The sequence below is a fragment of the Eumetopias jubatus genome, unplaced genomic scaffold (assembly GCF_037043125.1).
Source record: "Eumetopias jubatus isolate StellerSeaLion01/CBP00866 unplaced genomic scaffold, mEumJub1_p1.0 scaffold_17, whole genome shotgun sequence".
Taxonomy (NCBI): Eukaryota; Metazoa; Chordata; class Mammalia; order Carnivora; family Otariidae; genus Eumetopias; species Eumetopias jubatus.
Window position 1 is genome coordinate 38,898,965 of NW_028274823.1, and position 17,433 is coordinate 38,916,397.

At 43.2% G+C, this 17,433-nt stretch overlaps 2 long non-coding RNA genes across 10 annotated transcripts in view; one reads left to right on the top strand and one right to left on the bottom strand.

The window, feature by feature from the left end:
• Positions 1 to 48: 48 nt before the first annotated feature.
• Positions 49 to 15,797, bottom strand: LOC114205262 (uncharacterized). Its single transcript, XR_003608362.2, has 6 exons — positions 14,985 to 15,797; positions 14,789 to 14,858; positions 3,686 to 3,790; positions 3,069 to 3,206; positions 994 to 1,114; positions 49 to 580 (listed from the first exon to the last, which is right to left on the bottom strand). It is a non-coding gene; the product is annotated as an uncharacterized LOC114205262 (long non-coding RNA).
• LOC114205263 (uncharacterized) overlaps positions 15,505 to 17,433 on the top strand; it is a 76,473-nt gene continuing 74,544 nt past the window's right edge. For 2 of the 9 annotated variants that reach the window (XR_015767126.1, XR_003608363.2), the window contains exon 1: positions 15,505 to 15,961. This is a non-coding gene — a long non-coding RNA (uncharacterized LOC114205263). The remainder of the gene's footprint in view (positions 15,962 to 17,433) is intronic. The other 7 variants (XR_015767127.1, XR_015767131.1, XR_015767128.1 and 4 more) reach the window with 7 other exon arrangements.

A 17,433-nucleotide genomic window follows, 5' to 3' on the forward strand; every position in this document is an offset into this window, starting at 1 on the left:
TCATCACAGGTTTAGCAGAGCAAATTATTTCAAAATCACTGGTTATATTAAGGAATATATGGCAGATTATGAGTGGATGACAATAGTAGAGGAAAGAGCAGTTTGTCAGAAGAACCTGATTCCAGGAAAGAAAAATGGGACAAGTAAAAGCAAGAGCTTTCAGAGGAGGTGAAAATGTACGAAGTGAAAATTAAGCAAAATTAAGCAAAAATTTTTATAGGATAAAATCAGAAACCCCACAATGACTCCATCACAGCTCACACTGTAGAAAAGTCTGGATCTGGAGAGAAAAATGCAAGCATCCAATCTGAGGGAAATATTAAAATTATACCAAAAAAATAGTGCTTCAGAATTAAGACACTGTGAAGCCAGGTCCAAGAGGATATGTTCATGTAGTCCATTAAGAGAGACTCAGCCGGGGCACCTGGGTGGCTCAGTTGTTAAGCGTCTGCCTTCAGCTCAGGTCATGATCCAGGAGTTCTGGGATGGAGCCCCTCGTTGGGCTCCCTGCTCAGCAGGAAGCCTGCTTCTCCCTCTCCCACTCCCCCTGCTTGTGTTCCGTCTCTCGCTGTGTCTCTCTCTGTCAAATAAATTTTAAAAATCTTAAAAAAATAAAAACAATTCACAAGTGAAGATCATCCCAAGATGTATCCTCTCAAAGAGACTGACCTGCCTTTTTATTCCCCGTTGTTTATGTAAATAGATTATCACAAATTTAATACCTTTCAACAACTATTTTTAAGTTTCAAAACTGAGCTCCTCTGTGGAAGCCACTCATCCATAACAAATGGTACAGAAGTTTGTTATTCTCTGGAGTCTATTAAAATTTTCCAGTTAATACTCCTTGAAAGAACACTTTACCCATTAAGCTTTGCTCCCCGCTTCCCCAGGAGAGTGCCAATGGGTAGGCAGGATCCCCGAGGCTCAGAGAAGGCTTTTTTATTCAAAGCCATAGTATCCTGTCAGATAGTAATGAGGATAACAATAGTTTACCTTCACTGTGGTTTGTACTGGTTCGGAATACTCAATTTCATTTAACATCATAGATCCAGCAGTAGATGTTACTACCATCACCACTTAGTGGAAGGGAACTGAGGTGCAGAGTCACGAACACCTGTAGATGGCAGGTATAAATGTTGGCGCACTGAAGCACTCTGGTTCTATGGTATGCACTCACTCTTAAGTGCTGCACTCTTGAACCCAAAAGAGAGAGATCTTCCAGGCTGGCTCACAAGCCCCTTTTCTGGCTTCCTTTCTTGTTGAGAGAAGGAAAGAATGAAGTAAAAAAGCAAACTGAACAGTCCAGCAGCAGCATAGAGCCTGTCCAAATGTAATGTTTCTCCTTGAGGCCAGGTGCTCTAGTAGGCAGAGGGATGAGATAACCCAGGGGGGATGAAGGCTGGTTCAGCAGTCACAACCTCATCTGGAGAATTCCCTTGACCAATACAGAAAAATAGACCTTTGAGAAGGAGGTCAGTTGTATGGTGTCAGATGGTAACTAGACTTGTGATCACTTTGTAGTATATGCAAATATTGAATTATGTAATACACCTGACATGAATATGTTATACGACAATTTTACGTCATTAAAGGAAAAATGCAGCTTTTTTTTTTAAGTTTTTTTTAATTTATTCATTCGAGACACAGAGATACAGAGAGAGAACATGAGCAGGGGGAGAAGCAGAGGGAGGGGGAGAAGCAGGCTCCCCGCTGAGCAGGGAGCCTGACGCGGGGCTCAATCCCAGGACCCTGGGATCATGACCTGAGCCGAAGGCAGATGCTTAACCATCCAAGCCACCCAGGCGCCCCAATAAAAGAAAAATGCACCTTTGAAGCAGCATGAATGCTTCAAGAAGTAAGTCATCACCCCAGGAGGCTGGACCCTTGGATTCAGTTCTTTCAGGGATTACTTTGCAGTTATTTCAAACAGCACTTTGCATTAAAAAGTGAAAGAGGAATTATGGCACCTCTCTGAGCTTAATAGTTACTTGCTTAAATTGTTTTTTTTGCCTAGCAAAAGACTGCAGGTGAACTGGGTGATACTGGGCAATCCCTTTGACCATTTCCTCATCAGGGCAAGCAAGAAAAAAGCCTTGGCTTGGACACTAGTGAGCTAAGTTCTCTCTGTTTTCACTCTTGAGTTCTAAGCTTTTAGCTTGATTATAAACTATGTATGAAAGATGCTTATAAACAAAACTATGTACAGTTAGATGCCTTCATTTCTGTGGGGCTCAGGGGAGTCAGAAAACTTCATTTGGATCAGGATGTACATCAAGATTGACCATAAGATGTCAATTATATCTCAATAAAGAGTGGAAAGAAAAAAGATGCGCCAGATGCAGGGCAGCTTGCAGCTCTTCTCTGCCTCTTTTTCTCTCTCAGTAACTTCCATTTAAAAAAAAAATGGAATATTTAAAATGTGCAGAAAATTACAGATACTATAAATGTAAGAGATGTTGACATTTTGATATATTGACTATTTCATTGTTTGGGGACAAAATATTACAGATAAACCAGTGCTCTGAGGTGCTTTTCAACTCTTTATTTTTCTTTTTTTAAGATTTTTTTTATTTGAGGGGGCGCCTGGGTGGCTCAGTTGTTAAATGTCTGCCTTCGGCTCAGGTCATGATCCCAGGGTCCTGAAATCAAGCCCCGCATCGGGTTCCCTGCTCCGCGGGAAGCCTGCTTCTCCCTCTCCCACTCCCCTTGCTTGTGTTCCTGCTCTTGCTATCTCTCTCTCTGTCAAATAAATAAAATCTTAAAAAAAAAAAAAGATATATTTTTTTATCTGAGAGTGTGTGAGAGAGAGCATGAGCAGGGGCAGGGGCAGAGGGAGAAGCAGACTCCCCACTGAGCAGGGAGCCCCAACCCAGGACCCTGGGATCACGACCTGAACCAAAAGCAGACGCTTAACTGATGAGCCACCCAGGCACCCCATGAGGTGCTTTTCAACTCTTTAAAAAGCAAATACTGTAATACAGTTTTTGAATGATGAAATATTTCATCCCAGGAAAGTCAGTGGGGAGTACCGTATCAAATCCCTGTAACAAATTATATATACACATTACCTGGTGGTATTGTTCCTCTCTTTGTGAACCTTGATAGATATGGAAGGCCACTCAAAACTTTTAGTTGTGCTATAGTACAATAGATGGGTACTTAATGACATGGCTGAGTTCTTAACATTGATATTAGGCAGTTAAGACCTGCAAAAGCCAAGAGAGACAACTTGTTTCAGGAGGACACCCAGATGACCTACAAGTGAAGTTGCTACAACAAAGCCCCTACGTTTGGAGTGTGATGCTTGCTCAGCACTCTGAGATGATCTCCCATGCTTACAACCTTGACAAAATATAGACTTTGGATAAGAAAGTCTGCTTAATATACTGGGAAAGATAAATCACCTGATCTGACAAGCAGTTAACTCTGCTGCTTTCCGGACATGTGGCATGCTCAGTACAGAGCCCCCAACACAGGGCTCAATCTCACGACCCTGAGATAATGACCTGAGCCGAAATCAAGAGTTAGATGCTTAACCAACTGAGCCACCCAGGTGCCCCTAGCAGAAATCTTTTTTTTTTTTTTAAAGAGTGGTCTTGTGTAGATTTTCCTAAAATGATTTTGGTATTTACATCAAATGTGCAATATATATCTACATACATTAAAAATTTCTACAAGGATGTACCTAAAAGTGTTAACAAGGCTTCCTTCATGCTCCCCCTCTTCTGAATATTGGGATAACCACCTATTGCAATTATTCCTGCCCTTTGTCCTTTCTTCGTGGCTTCTCCTGTTAAAAAAAAAAACAAAAAGTAAATCTGAAGATTAAATTGGCTTTATTTTATTTATTTATTTTTTTAATAAAGATTTTATTTATTTGACAGAGAGAGACAGCGAGAGAGGGAACACAAGCAGGGGGAGTGGGAGAGGGAGAAGCAGGCTTCCTGCCGAGCAGGGAGCCCGATGCGGGGCTCGATCCAGGACCCCGGGATCACGACCTGAGGCGAAGGCAGTCGCCCAACGACTGAGCCACCCAGGCGCCCCTAAATTGGCTTTATTAAGTGATTCATGAATCAAGCAGTATCTCATCAAGCAGAGATACTCCAAGGAGTTCTACAAAATGGAAGGCTGTTATAGAAAGGAGGGCTGGGCAAGGAAGTCAGTGGCAAAGGAAGAATGAAAGTTCATTGGAGGAAAGTAAGAGTTCAGGGTGATAATGGCTTTTCATTGGCTGAGCTGCAGCGTTTTCCATTGGTTGGGCTTGTTGCTGGGCGGAAGAACATTTTCCTTCATCCTGGGAGGGTAGTAAAGTAGTGACATCTTCCAGTTGGAGATGCAAGGCATCTCTCTTCCTGTTTGGGATAACTGACTAGTGGTAGAGGATGAGAGCTTCCTCTAGAAGTCTTCCCAACTCCAATTTTAGTTCAGGTTTCCTTTATTAATTTTCACATTTCTCCCTTTTGGTCAAGATCTGTCTCTAAAAGCATCACTTTTAGAGTGATCGGAAAATAAATAAATAAAATAAAATAAAAGCAACACTGATCAAGAATTACGTTTCCCAAATTCAGTGGCCTTTGTTCCTTGGTGCCAGGAAGGACCTTTCTTGTGTATTTTTTCCTATGTCAGTGGGAAAATGCATGGACCCAAAAACACTTGAGGCCACGTTTCAGTTACAAAAAAAAGGTAGTAGGGAGAACTTTCAGGCCTTTCTTAACCAAAGTCTATATTTTGTCAAGGTTGTAAGCATTGGAGATCATCTCAGAGTGCTGAGTAAGCATCACACTCCAAACATAGGGGCTTCATTGCAGCAACTTCACTTGTAGGTCATCTGGGTGCCCTCCTGAAAGAAGTTGTCTCTCTTTGCTTTTACAGGTCTTAACTGCCTAATATCAATGTTAATTTCATTGACTACCAGCAGAATCTGAGGAACAATCCTCTGATCAGAGAGAAAGTTCTTATGCTTCCTCAATGACCTTTTATAGGCACTAGGAATAAAATATTAAGAAAGACTATGAGCCATTTACTTTGTTATCCTTAATGCCTATGACTCACCAACCTATATATATACTTCCATATGTACACTGTTAGAAAAGAACAGTGATATAGAAAAAATTACAGATATCAAAAAGATAATATGTTACTTGTTACTGGAATATATTTATTCTCTCTCTCTCTCTTTTTTTAAAGTAATCCTGGGCGCCTGGGTGGCTCAGTCGTTAGGCATCTGCCTTTGGCTCAGGTCATGATCCCAGGGTCCTGGGATCGAGTCCCACATCAGGCTCCTTGCTCAGCAGGGAGTCTGGTTCTCCCTCTCCCTCTGCCCCTGCTTGTGTCCCCTCTCTTGCTGTGTCTCTCTCGGTCAAATAAATAAAATCCTAAAAAAAAAAAAAAAGTAATCTTTACACCCAACATGGGGCTAGAACTCATGACTCTGAGATTATGGGTCCCATGCTCTACTGACTGAGCCAGCCAGGGGCCCCTGGAATGTATTTATTCTTGCACTTGTTTTTGTTTTTTAAGATTTATTTATTTTAGAGAGTGCAAGCAGGAGGCGGGGCAGAGGGAGAGGGAGAAAATTCTCAGACTCCCCACTGAGTGCAGCGCCCCCCACCCCAATGAGGGGCTCGATCCCAGGACCCTGAGATCATGACCTGAGCTAAAATCAAGAGTCGGATGCTCAACCGACTAAGCCACCCAGGTGCCCCTATTCTTGTACTTAACAAACTGGCTAATGTTCTGGAAATTTTTGTAAACCAAATAATAAAGATACCATGTACATGTGACTCAGAGAAACACAGATCATTGCACTAAACCCCATACCTTTCCTCACCTAACACCCCAGTTCCACCTTCTCCCTGCTACCTTCTTCTAGATATTGTAACTTCCACCCCCTCAAAACTGGACACCTTAAGTAGTCTTAAGAGGTTTCAGACTGCAAGAAGGTGAATAGATATGCTTCCATGAAGTATTTTATCTCCCTGTTTAAATACAGTAAGAATCTAAAAGTAATTTTGGAATTGTCGACGGAAAATTTTGATTCTATTTCTGCTGCTAATACTACTGCTCCCAAGCCTGGCAGGCATCTGCCCAGTGCTGTGTCAAATAAGATCTTGATGTGATCACTACTTCTCACAGTAATCTGAGAAATGGGATAGTTTTATCTTAGTTTTACAGTTGAGGGACTTGTCTAAGATGTGAAAACGTGTTAAGGAAACCTAACTCAGAATTAGTCAGGAAGCCATGAAGGGAAGGCTCACACAGCTTGCAAAATCCAGCAGGAAGGAAGATTTCCTCTCGGCTCAGCAACCAATGAAAGGCCACCACCGCTTTGCCTGCAACCAATGAACTCTCATTTTCCTCCAATGGACTTTTGTTCAATAAACCCCCTCCCAACTTCCTTCTTTCCCCTATAAAAGGATGCTCTCCTCCATTGTTCTCTGTACTTGCCTATGGTTTGCCATAGTGTGCTTGTCCCAAATTGCCATTCTTAGGCCATTCCCAAATAAACTTGATTTTACTGGCCGAATTGCTTACCTTTTTCTTTTAAAAGGTTGACAGTGGTTATTCTGAATTTAAACCAGTCTATCAAAACCTCAAGTCTATGTTCCTCCTAAACTCTCTACTAGATTGTACCTGGACATATCCAGACCTCACTTTGAAGGGTTCCCTTATACACAAATTACACTCACCATGGTTTAGTTACATGTCAGTCCCCCAAAAACATGGTTCCAATTTTAGTTACAACAGTGAATCAACTGTAAATGCATAAAATATAAACTTCACTGCTAGCTCTTCAGGCCACAAATCACTAAATAACAGATGTGTATCACAGTAAGTGACAAGGCATGTAAGCTCTGAAAGTCTGTCAGTGATCACTGTGAGTCTGTTGCTTAGCTCACATATGGACAGAAAAGCATGTGATTGGGTCACTTCTTGTCTCCCAAAATAAACCTATGTGACATTTCAAAAAAAAAAAAAAAAGATGATCAAAAGAGGGAATTGACCAACAAAGACAAAAGTGCAGCAAATAAATGAAAAGTGATAATGCTGGGAGTGAAATCGGAACTGACTGTAAGTGGAGTTATAGCCAAAAGAGCTGACAGGGGCAATGTTGACATTGCTGTTGTTCAAGAGATTCCAGATCTGCAGCCAGAGGAACTTGCTGAAGGAGAATTTAACATAAGGAAAGTGTTTATGATGAAAAGGTTAAAGATGTCCTAGAGGAGGTGATACTGGCAAAATAACTTTGTGCTGGGGATTCTTGGAGGTATTTCTTGACATTGAAAGTACAAATGATAAAATGTTGGAAGGTGATCCAAATTTATAAAGGAGTATGACAGGGCACCTGGGTGGCTCATTTGGTTAAGGAGTATGACAATTGGCTGAAGAATTGAAAAGATGCTCTTTCTGTCATAAGCTATACAATGAAAATAAGAGGTAAGCATTGTTCAGATTATTCTTGGTAAGGTTTTACAAATAAAACACTTTAATTCTCGTTACAGAATACAAAATAAATATAGTTTTAGTATTGTTTTCATTTCCAATACACTTATAATGGTCAGAGGGTTTTTAATGTTTTGGCAAAAATTTTAAAGATCACAGAAATAATATTTATAACAATTTTTCCCCATTGAACAATAAGATCGCTTTGCACCGTTTCAGCTTGCATGGTCACTTTGATGGTCCCACACTACTGTACAAAGTGAGGGACACAAGCACACATATACACACAGCAAAAATCAGTCTGGCTTAAGAGGAAGATCACTGGAATGGGTCCCAAACATTCTGGGTTTCTGTGCAACAATTTACTATTTGGGTGACTTTGGAAAAGTCATTTAACTTCCCTGGGCTGAATCTCCTTAACAGTGAAATAAGGGGGTCTTAACAGTGACTCTCTTCTGTCCTGGCCAGTCTCAGTCCTGCTAATTGACAACCAACAAGCTAATATTGGTAAAGACCTCCCTATTATCTTCTAAGTGAGAGGGTAACCTGACTCAATCTACAATGCAGACATGAATACTGAATCTATAAATACATCTACTGAAATCTATAAATGCAGTGAAAAGCATTTTGGCATTTCCTGAAAATGTGAACTATAAACTCTTCATTTCCTATTAGGATGTTGGCTGACTTAAGAGTCACAAAGTTGGTTTTCATTTGTCTTCACCACAACTGACAAAGGCCTCCATTTCTGTGGCTGAGCTCCTGTGAGAATGACTCTTCCTGGTGCTGAATGTATTCAACCAACTGTGCCCTTTAAATGTGGCTTTATGTTTATAAAATCTGAGAGGATGTCAAAAACCTAACTTTTGCTGTATTTTTTAACACTTAAAATATGTGAGAGTTCTTAAGGATTAAGAAATACAATTATCTACTCATTTTATTTTTATTTTTTTTTAAAGATTTTATTTCTAAGTAATCTCTACACCCAACGTGGGGCTTAAATTTACAACCCAGAGATCAAGAGTCACATGCTCTACCGACTGAGTCAACCAGGCGCCCCATAAGGTACTTTATTTTTTGTTTTCTTTTTTTGTTTGTGTGGATGTCTTTTTGGTTTTTGGGGTTTTTTTTAGTAATCTCTCTGTCCAATGTGGGGTTTGAACTCCTGACCCCAAGATCAAGAGTCGCATGCTCTACTGACTTGAGCCAGCCAGGTGCCACGTCTACTCATTTTAAACTTTAAAAAGTAGCTAGCTTTCATTTACTTATCTATTCAATAGTACTTGAGTCCTTCCTTCAGGCAGGAGACCATTCCAGCTGTCCTGGATACTCAGTGACTAAGCTAAACTTGGTGCCTGCCCTTGATTACTGGTGAGCAACAAAGACATTTAACCCTTATTAAATAAAACTGGATAATGTCACTGAAAAACAAATTAACACCTATAGAAAAAGCATTTCTGGCCATAAGCAAATACTTACTGAGAACTTATTTGAGCCCTGTGCTTAACGATATGGAAGACAAAGAGAATTATATTGTTATGTCTTTGCATTTAGAGAGCTTACCACCAAGCCAAGGGATTTTCATTCTTTTCTGAAAAGCCATAATGTGTGTCTTATCAGGCTTATTATATATTATGCCTTCTCAGAAAAGAATAAAAATTCTCAGGAGCCAAAAGTTAACTAAAAAGACTTTGAGAATAGAAAAAATTAAATCACACAGTAATAAAATACAATGATTCATATAAAAACAACTCTAGGGGTGCTTGGGTGGCTCAGTCAGTTAACTGTCCATTCAGCTCAGGTCATGATCTCAGTGTCATGAGATCGAGCCCCACATCCAGCTCTATGCTGGGCACAGAGCCTGCTTAAGATTCTCTCCTTCCGGGCGCCTGGGTGGCTCGGTTAAGCCACTGCCTTCGGCTCAGGTCATGATCCTGGGGTCCCGGGATCGAGTCCCGCATCGGGCTCCCTGCTCGGCAGGGAGTCTGCTTCTCCCTCTGACCCTCTCCCCTCTCATGTGCTCTCTCTCTCTCATTCTTTCTCTCAAATAAATAAATAAAATCTTTAAAAAAAAAAAAAAGATTCTCTCCTTCCTTCTCTCTCTGCATCTCGCCCCTACCCCAGCTCCACTCATGCTCTCTCTCAAAAAACAAACTTAAAAATAAAAAAACTCTAATCTTTGTCTAAAATATATCTTGAGCACCTGATAGGAAATCTAAAGTGTACTAAGAACTGTAAATAAAAGTAAATCGCAGTTAAGCCCTAGAGGAAAAGTCAAGAGCAAACCTTGATGATGCCTCATACAGCTCCTTCACCCTTCTTTCTGTCCCTGTCAAATCTCTGTGCTATTCACAAGTGAGACTTTATAAAAATTGCTTTCAAATATTATTCATTGGATCACAGTGATTTCAGTGTTAAACAATCCATTTTGGAATAAACTTTCACCGGGTGACAACTGGAGTTAGAGGAAGGCTCTTGTGCCTCCCTTTGAGAAATATTACACCCACAGAGTCAAAGTAGACGGCTAACAATTTGAAGGCTGCCCAGCCCTCTGTATCAAGTGAAACTCCCTAAAGGAAGCTGAAGCTTGGGGCACCTCTGTGGCTCAGTCGTTAAGCATCTGCCTTCTGCTCAGGTCAGGATCCCAGGGTCCTGGGATCGAGCCCCTCATCGGGCTCCCTGCTCAGCGGGAAGCCTGCGTCTCCCTCTCCCACTCCCCCTGCTTGTGTTCCCTCTCTCGCTGTGTCTCTGTCAAATAAATAAAATCTTTGAAAAAAAAAAAAGGGGGGAAGCCAAACCTTCTTCTGAAGTCATTAGTATGAGTATTTCCAAGGGGCAAGACTTAGGTAACAGGTTCTAGCCCTCCTGGCAGAGCGAAGAAAGCCGGTGGCTTAGAGCAAAGACAAAGCCAGAGAAGTCCTTTCAAAGTGACAGTTGAAGATAGTGGCATTTCAGTTCCTCCTTTCTTAGTCTAAAACTGCACTGTGTGATAAGGGGGCCATTTGGCCACACAGGGCTGTTGAGCACTTGAAATGTGGCTAGTGGGACAGAGGACCTGACTTTTTAATATTTTATTTTTTAAAGCAATCACTACATCCAACGTGAGGCTCAAACTTATGACCCCAAGATCAAAAGTCGCGTGCTCTACCGACTGAGGCAGCCAGGTGCCCCTGACTTTGAAAAAAAATGAATTTATTTACTTACTGGGCGGGGGAGGAGCAGAGGGAGAGAGAATCCCGAGCTGACTTCACGCTCAGTGCAGAGCCCAATGTGCGGGCCAATCTGACAACCCTTAATCTCATGACCCCGAGATCATGATCTGGGCTGAAATCCAAGAGTTGGACACTTAACTGAATGAGCCACCCTGGCACCCCTGACTTTTTATTTTAATTGTAGTAAAATATACAACATAAAGTTGACCATCTTAACCACTTTCTAAAATCAGTAGTGTTGGGGCACCTGGGTGGCTCAATTAGTAGGGCATCTGCCTTTGGCTCAGCTCATGGTCGCAGGGTCCTGGGACTGAACCATGAGTCCAGCTCTTTGCTCAGCGGGAGCCTACTTCTCCCTCTCCCTTCTGCTCCCCCTGCTTGTCAAATAAATGAATAAAATCTTTAAAAAATAAAAACATTTAAAAAAATAAAATAATCAGTAGTGTTTAGTACATTCAATGTTGTGCATGCGATCTCCACAGTCTTTTTGTCTTGAAAGGCTGAAACTCTCTATTTTTTTTAAAAGATTTTATTTATTTATTTGACAGAGAGACACACAGCGAGGGAACACAAGCGGGGAGATTGGGAGAGGGAGAAGCAGGCTTCCCACCAAGCAGGGAGCCCGATATGGGGCTCAGGCTTAACGACTGAGCCACCCAGACGCCCCTGAAACTCTATACATATTAAACAATTCCCCATTTCCTGCCTCTCCACAGTCCCTGGCAACATCACCAGTCTTCTTTCTGGCGCTATGAATCTCAGTACTTTTGATACCTCATGTATGTGGAATCATGTAGTACTTGTCTTTTTGTGACTGGCTCATTTCATTCAGCATGATGTCCTCGTTTCATCCATGTAGTAGCATGTCTTGAAATGTCCTTCTCTTTTTTTTTTTAGAGCGGGGTAAGGGGCAGAGGGAGGAAGACAGAGAAAATCCGCTGAGCCTGGATGCAGGGTTCAATCTCAGGACCCTGAGATCATGACCTGAGCCAAAATCAAGAGTTGGACTCAGCCGACGGAGCCACCCAGGCGCACCACAATTTCCTTCTCTTCCTTCTCAGTGAACTGGGTTGCTTCCACCTTTTGACTATTGTAAAAAATGCTGCTATGAACATTGGTGTACAAATAGCTTTCAGACCTTACTTTCAATTATTTTGAGTATATCCAGAAATGTAATTGCTGGATCATACGGTAATTCTTTTTTATTGAATATTTATCATACTGTTTTCCATAGTGGCTGCACCACCTTGCATTCCTGTTGGCAACACACAAGAGTTCCAATTTCTTCACATGCTTGCCTTAATTTAAATTTAAATACTGATAATTCAGTTACTGGAAAACTTTTAACTATGTTTGGAACAACATGGATATGTGAATCCACTTTTTTAACTGTAAATTTTAAATATAACTATACTTTAAGTATTCCCAATAAAAATTTAACATCTGTATTCAGATGTGCTGTTCAGTAGAAAATACACACCAGCTTTCAAAGATTTAATCCAGTAAAAAAATAATATAAAGTGTCTCATTGATAATTTTATATATTGATTACATATCAGTATTTTGGATATGTAAAAACATAAAATTAATTTAACCTATTTCTTCCTACTTTTGTAAATGTGCCTCCTAGAAAAATTTTAAATTACATATATCGCTCACATTCTATTTCCACGGACAGCACTACTACAGAGGTAGCCTCCACTCAAACATTGTGAAAATCACCAGATTCCAGAAGATAAACTCCTCCCTAGGGTCCCAATTGTTTAAAAAAAAATTTTTTTTAAGATTTTATTTATTTGAGAGAGTGAGAGAGAGCAAAAGAGGGAGAGCACAGAGGGAGGGGGAGAAGGAGAAGCAGACTCCCCGCTGAGCAGAGAGCCTGACGCAGGGCTCATCCCAGGATCCAGAAATCATGACCTGAGCTGAAGGCAGACACTTAACCGACTGAGCCACCCAGGAAACCCCCCTCAATTGTTTTAATATTTACATCTTAAGCCCTTAATATTTACATCTTTCTTTTACTACAGGAGGATTCCCTGAATGAAACTCCCCCCCCTTTTTTTTAAGATTTATTTATTTGAGAGAGAGAGAGAGAGAGAGAGCACGAGGCGGGGAGGAGCAGAGGGATAGGGAGAGAGAAACTTTAGCAGACTCTGTGCTGAGCGAGGGGCTTGATATTAGGACCCTGAGGTCCAGACCTGAGCCAAAACCAAGAGACCCATGCTTAAACAACTGTGCCACCCAGGCACCCTTGAATGAAAATTTCCATTCACTGTTATCACAAAAAGCCGGGCTGTTCTATTTCCCCAGTGACTATCAGTGTTCAGTTCTGGTATCCTATTTTCTACGTTTTCTTGGTGTATCATAGCCTTATGCCTTCCATTACAGAGTCAATGAACTCCTGTGCCTGGGGTGAAAGCTGGGGGCTGCATATAACACCTCCCCAAGGAAAGCTCAGGGGATATGTTAATGTGTTTGCAGAGTAAAAGAGGTAGTTTCCTCCTTCTTTAATTTGACAATGCTGCCTTGACCAAACTTCTCCTGTACGTTTGTGGTTCTTAACCACTTACAGCTTATTTCCACTCTGAAAGCAGTCTGAAATCCTGGACTGACTTATCTCCTCGTAACAATAAAGTAATGGGGCAGTACCTTGACCAGGTGTAGTCACTTTCAGTGACTGATGGCTAGATGACAGAGGGGTGTGTGGGGACCCAGGAAGAAACCCTGTCATGTTGGGGTGGAAGAACCAAAAGCTAGAATTGAGACAGAAGAGCTGTTGTTGTGACCGTATTTGCCCCTCATACCAGGGTCACTCAAGATATAACACCCATCACTCCCACTCCAATGCAAAAAGGATAATTGTTCATAATTTTTTTTTTAAGATTTATTTATTTATGTGAGAGAGCACAGGCTCAAGTGAAGAACTGAGGAGGAGGGAGAGAGAGAATCCTCAAGCCAACTCCTGGCTGAGCGTGGAGCCCAACTCTGGGCTGGATCCCAGGACCCTGAGATCATGATCTGAGCCAAAACCATGAGTTGGGCGCTTAACCGCCCAAGCCACACAGGTGCCCCAATTCATAGTTTTTTTTAAATAAAATTTTTATTTTGGGATCATTTTAAATCTACAGAGAAGTTACAAAGATAGTACAGGGAATACCTGCATACCCTTTGTTTTTCCTATATTTAATGTCTGATATAACCATGGCACATTTGTCAAAACTAAGAAATTCACATTGGGGGTACCTGGGTGGCTCAGTCGTTTAAGTGTCTGCCTTCGGTTCAGATCATGATCCCAGTGTCCTGGGATTGAGTCTTGCATGGGCTCCCTGTTCAGCAGGGAGTCTGTTTCTCCCTCTCCCTTTACCCCTGCCCCCGCTCGTGCCTGCTCTCAATCTCTTAAAAAAAAATTAAATTCACAGTGGTAGAATACTCTTATTAAACTACAGACTTTAATCTGATTTTACCATTAATGTCTTTCTACTGTTCTAGGACCCAACACATACGCCACATTGCATTTAGCATGCAAGCTTTTTATATACCAAGATCTCGCCCCATTTTACCATTCACGTTAATGTTTTTATTTCTTGGTATAGACTTTAAGGTTTTATTTTTGTGTGTATGCTTACTTATAATTCTGAAATTGTGTTTATTCATCCTGGTGATGCCCACCAAAGACTACCCAGACATAGTTATGGTCAAACGATGAAGGGTTATTAGCGGCTGTACTGAGGGAGACCTCAGACCATGGGGAGTCTCAGGACGGGGGTGTTAAAGAGGGGTCATTATAGTATATGGGCTTCTGTTAGGTGATTTGGGGGAGGGTCCAAGGAAACAGGTTCTGTTCTGGGTGCTGTCAGAAAGCAGGGGCAAGGGCGCCTGGGTGGCTCAGTTGGTTAAGCGACTGCCTTCGGCTCAGGTCAGGATCCTGGAGTCCCGGGATCGAGTCCCGCATCGGGCTCCCTGCTCGGCAGGGAGTCTGCTTCTCCCTCTGACCCTCTTCCCTCTCGTGCTCTCTATCTCTCATTCTCTCTCTCAAATAAATAAAATCTTAAAAAAAAAAAAAGAAAGCAGGGGCAATTCATTGACTAGCTTAATTTTTATCTAGAAAGCAGGAGGAATGGGACATTGCTTACGTTCATCAGGGAGGGCATCCAGGCCGGTTACCAACCGTGGCTCTCAGAGCTGCTTTTCTTAGTGCTGCACCTGATTGTAATTAAGATAGAAAGCAACAGAAGACCGCTTAGCAGCTTTTGCTACAGAAATGACAACTTTGGTCCCCGATACTGCTAATTCCAACTATGTACATGTGCTTAACAAACAACTCCTCACCAAGGGCTGACAAGTTCAGTCTCATTTCGAGCAAAAAACACGGGTAGCCTGGATGTAGCAGGAACTCAAATGACATCGAAGTGGCGCGTTTCTCCCGCAATGAACATCTCAGCCCCGGCACTTCGTCTCCCAGAATGAGGCCTGAGGCCAAAGCCCTGCCCTCCGGGGGAACCGGGAGCCAGGTGAAGCTACGTGACAATGCGGAGTAGCGACCCAAGAGCTGGGAGCACAGCCTGCGCCCGCTCCTCAAACTCTGCCCTTGGAAATGCCTTTATGTCTCCGCTGTTCTCGGTTCCTTCTCCATCGGCAGGAAATGACTCCCATTTTCTCTCCTCACGGTGGTCTTCGATCTAGGCGTCTTTTGGGCTCAATGTTTGGGGTGCTCTTCAGTCTGTACCCTCAGGGGCTCAGGAACGCTCTGCAGCACCGCTCCCCTCCCGCCCCCCTCCGCGGGCCCCGGCTCCCCCACACGCTTGGCGGACCAATCTCCGCTCGGAGCCGGGCGCGTCACAATGGCGCCCTCGCCGCCCCGCTACCCGGAGCCAGTCACTGAGGGTCCGCCCCGCCGCACTCCATGCGTCCTTCCAGCCCCGTTTTCCTGGAGAAGGTGGGGTTCCGCGGGGAAAAAGGCTAGCAATGACAGCGGAGGCGCGGGCTCCCGGGGCTGTTGCTCCTGGGTGCTGGGGTGCAGGGCCGAGCGGGAATCGGGCAAACCCAGAACAGCAGGGCTGCGGTCAACGCCGCGTGCGCCCGACGGGCGGGAGTTGTGCACTCGGGCCTGTCGCGCGCCAGACCCCGCCCCTCGGAGGCCTCGCCTAGGGCGCGCTGCCAGGGGTTTCCATGGTGATGGCAAATAAGCCTCAACTGCCTCAGCTACAACTGCCAAGTTTCCCGCGTTCCACCCCCCTCTGGGTGCTCAGAGGGACGATCGAAGTGCCGGATGTGAAGAGCGGGAGCGTGGAGACTCGGAGCCCGAGGTGAGGGGTGGGACGCGCGGCGGCTCTGAGGCTGAGGGTCGCACAATTGGGACCGGCCGGGACCTGGGCCCTCTGGGGGTGGGGACGGCGGGACTGAGATTTGGAGTGTATGTTGAGCGGGGGTTTCGTTGTAGAGGGAGCCAAGTGAGGGGATCACTAGTCCATCTGGGGAGATGAAGACAAGGGGATCCAGAGGGACCGAGTTTGAGGAATCCCTTCCTTAGGCCGGGGATGTTGGGGGAGTCCTAGACGGTGGGCATCCCAGGACCTGCAGGTCTGCGACTTCTGCTCCAGCCTGAGGGACACCTTTAAGGGTAGTGAGACGTGGCAGGGGGTGGGGGGGTGGAGGCTCTTAATTAATTAAAGGCAGTACATTCACATATTCAAGAGTCACAAAACTTGCACAAGGCTTTATTACTCAAAAACTCTTTCTTCTCTCTATAGCCCCATTTCCTGCCTCCCTGAGGAAATATTTTCAAGCCTTTGAACTTTTCTCCAGAAATTTTACTTCTTCCTCTTCTATCTGCATCTCTTCTCTGTGGTCTTCCTTTATCTGCTTCACTAAATTTGAACACTTCAGTCTGAAATATTTCCTCATTGATTTCCTTTGTCTCTTGGTCACACTTTGCTGCTTCCTGTATGTAGTCAGCCATTTGTTTTTCTTTCCCTTTTTCTAGTCATACCCTTGACTACATTTTGCACAAGTTCCTTTTTGAGAGCTCATCTTGGAATGAGCCTAAATTCAGAGGTGTGGGAATGGGTCCGGAGCTTTATATATATAGATTTTATTTAATTATTTAAGAGAGTGAGAGAGAGAGAGCCCAAGAGCAGGGTGGGGGGCAGAGGGAGAAGCAGACTCCCCGCTGAGCAGGGAGCCCATGTGGGCTTGATCATGGGACCCTGGGATCATGACCTAAGCCAAAGGCAGCCGCTCAACCGACTGAGCCACCCAGGCACCCCTCTCATATATTTTCTGTATGATCAAGACTTTTGTGGGTTTTTTTTTTCCATTTTAAAAATAAGAAATATGGGCGCCTGGGTGGCTCAGATGGTTAAGCGTCTGCCTTCGGCTCAGGTCATGATCCCAGAGTCCTGGGATCGAGTCCCGCATCGGGCTCTCTGCTCCTTGGGAGCCTGCTTCTCCCTCTGCCTCTCTCACTCTGTCTCTCATGAATAAATAAATAAAAATCTTAAAAAAAAAGAAATATGACATATAAGGGATATATTGTAAAACATGTCTTGAAGGTGAAAAGAATACTACTTAACCTAAATCTGTGTATCTACCACTAATCTTAATAGAACTCTACCCTAATTTATAACCCTTGATATAGTCTCAATTATTAACCCCCCCATTACTGTTTGAATTTTATACTCGTAAATTACTTGTTTTTCATTAGAATTTAGTTAAAATTGTATCCCAGGAAAAAATGTATGGAATAATTTTGATGTAGGAAAGACGTTAGGGTTCGAAG